General features: G+C 37.7%; 1 non-coding gene across 1 annotated transcript; it reads right to left on the bottom strand.

The window, feature by feature from the left end:
* Window positions 1–2,217: 2,217 nt before the first annotated feature.
* Window positions 2,218–2,351, bottom strand: LOC142431233 (small nucleolar RNA SNORA33). Its single transcript, XR_012780771.1, has one exon. It is a non-coding gene; the product is annotated as a small nucleolar RNA SNORA33 (small nucleolar RNA).
* Between the last annotated feature and the right edge of the window lie 443 nt (window positions 2,352–2,794).

Here is a 2,794-nt window from a genome sequence, read left to right as displayed (position 1 = left end):
AATATCACATGCCAGTAAAATTTTGCTTACGATGATTCTACAAAGTTTACAACAGTACATAGACAAGGAACTTTCCAGAAATTCATGCTGGATTCAAAAGACAGCATGGAACAAGAGACATAATTGCTGATAACAAATGTGTCTTGACTGAGAGCAGAGAATACCAGAAACATGTTCATATATATATATATTACTATGTGAACTCCCTGGAGGACAGACAACAGAAAAGTGGGTGAAGGGAGACATTGGTCAGTGTAAGACATGAAAACATAATAATAATTTATAAATTATCAAGGGTTTTTGAGGGAGGGAGGTTGGAGGAGGGAGGGGTAAAATGAGGAGCTGATACCAAGGGCTCAAGTAGAAAGAAAATGTTTTGAAAAAGATGATGGCAACAAATGTACAAATGTACTTAATACAATGGATGGATGGGTTGCGATAAGAGTTGTACGAGCCCCCCAAAAAAGATAAAAAAAAACGATGTGAATCATAACCAACTATAGAAAGCATTGGGAATAATGGCAATCCAAGAACAATTGTGTTTTTGCAGACACCGAGGAAAATTTTCAAACAGAACAAGGGAGGACTGTGTGGCTTAAAGTTATGGAAAGTTGTGTCAGGATTGTATCCTTTCACCATATTGGTTCCATTATGCTGGGAAAATAATCTGAGAAACTGACTATATAAAGAAAAATGTGGACTCAGATGTAAGGAGGGCTTATTAGTGATCATCTTTATGCAGATAACACAACCGTGCTGGCTGAAATTAAGGCAGACTTGAAGCATTTGCTGATGAAGATCAAGGACTACAGTCTTCAGTATGGATTTGAACTCAAAGTAAGAAAATAAATTTCTAACAACTGGACCAACAGGCCATATGATAATAAATGGAGAAAGCATTAGTCAAGGATTTCATTTTCCTTAGATCCACAATCAATGATCAGAGAAGAAAATTGGAATTTGTGAAAAATGAAAGAGAACACATAAAGATTGATCTCCTAGGCATTGGTGAACTGAGATGGGCTGGCATTGGCCATTTTGAATGAGGTAATCATGTGGTTTTCAATGCCAGAAATAACCAGTTCAAGAAGAATGGCATCACATTCATCTTCCAAAAGGAAATTTCTAAATCAACCTTGAAGCACAATACTACCTGTGACAGGATAATAGATTTGCGCACATGAGGAAATCCAGTCATTATAACTATTGTTCACATTTACACACCAACTACTAAAGCTGGTGATGGAGCAATAGAAGAATCCTCCCAATTTCTGTCTGAAATTGATTAAAAATGCAAACAGCATACATTGACAATAACTGCGGGCTGGAATAGGAAAGGTGGAAACAAAGAGACTTGGTTAAAGAAATAAAGCGGGAGATTGCATGATAGGTTCTTATAAGACCAATGACTTCTTGATCACAAATATCTTTTTCAAACAGCATAAGTGTCCAATAAACCTGGGGACTTCTCTAGATGGACATTGCAGGGACCAAATGGACTACATGTGTGGGAAGAGAAGGAGCCGTGGCGGGTGACAAGTTGGGCGACTGAGAGCTTAGCAGTTGGCAAGCAGCAGCTCATCGACAGGAGAAAGATACGGCTCTCTATTCCCTGCAAGAGTTACAGTCTTAGAGACCGGCAGGACTAGTTCTGTCATATCCAATAGGCACCATATCCAATCTACGAGGAGGAATTGACTCAGTGGTACTGAGTGTGGTTTGCTGAGAAGAGACAGTGGAGAAGCTCAACATTAGACAAGGCTAGGGGCTGACTATGGAGCAAGCCATCAATTGCTCACATGTAAGTTCAAGTTGGATAAAATTAAAACAAGCCTACAAGAGCCAAAATATGACCGAGCGTGTCCCACCTAAATTTTGAGAACAAGTTCAGGATATATTTGCCTCATTGAATGTTAATGACAGGTGATCTGACAAGCTGCAGAATGATATCAAGGACATATATGAGCAAAGCAAAAAGTCATTAATAAGACAAGGATGAAGGAAAGGATCAAAGTGGATGCAGAAGAGAATATTAAATTTGCTCTTGATTGTAGAGTAAGTAAAATAAATGAAAAAAATGATGATGTCAAAGAACAGAACAGAAAATGTCAAAAGGCAGCTCAAGAAGACCAATTAAAGTATTATAGTGAAATATGCAGATGTGGAATTAGAAAAGCAGAAAGGAGGAATGTGCTCAGCATTACTTTTTTTTTAAATTAATGCAGCCACTTTCAGGGACCTTAATGATCTCAATTATCCTGAAGGCTCGTAACATGGCTTTACTGCTATTGCCAGCTTTTTCTAAATTTCTATCGAAACACATTCCAGTAAGCAAAATCATTGGCGGGCTTCAGCATTACCTTAAACTGAAAGAACTAATAAAAAGTCCATTGTTGGGTTCAAATCTTGAAAGATTCTATGGGCAAATTATTGAACAATCCAGGAGACATCAAAAGAAGATAGAAGGAATACACAGTCACTTATCAAAGTAAACTAGAGGACATGCTATCATTTTAAGGGGTAGCGTATGACCAAAAATTAATGGTACTGAAGAAGACATATAGGCAGCGCTGAAGGCACTAGCTAGAAATAAAGCTCCAGGAATTGATGGATTGCCAATTGAAATCTTTCAACATGGGATGAATCATTGGAAGCACTTCCTCACCCGTGCCAAGAAATATGGGCTATAGCTACCTGAAAACTGATTGGATAAGGTTCCTATATTTACCCATTCCAAAAAAAAAAGGTGACCAATCAGAATTTAAAAATTATAGAACAATATCCTGATTATTAA

This window comes from Tenrec ecaudatus, chromosome 17 (assembly GCF_050624435.1).
Source record: "Tenrec ecaudatus isolate mTenEca1 chromosome 17, mTenEca1.hap1, whole genome shotgun sequence".
In the NCBI taxonomy this organism is placed as follows: Eukaryota; Metazoa; Chordata; class Mammalia; order Afrosoricida; family Tenrecidae; genus Tenrec; species Tenrec ecaudatus.
Note: the sequence above shows the minus strand (reverse complement) of the source record. Positions and strands in the feature narration are given on the sequence as shown.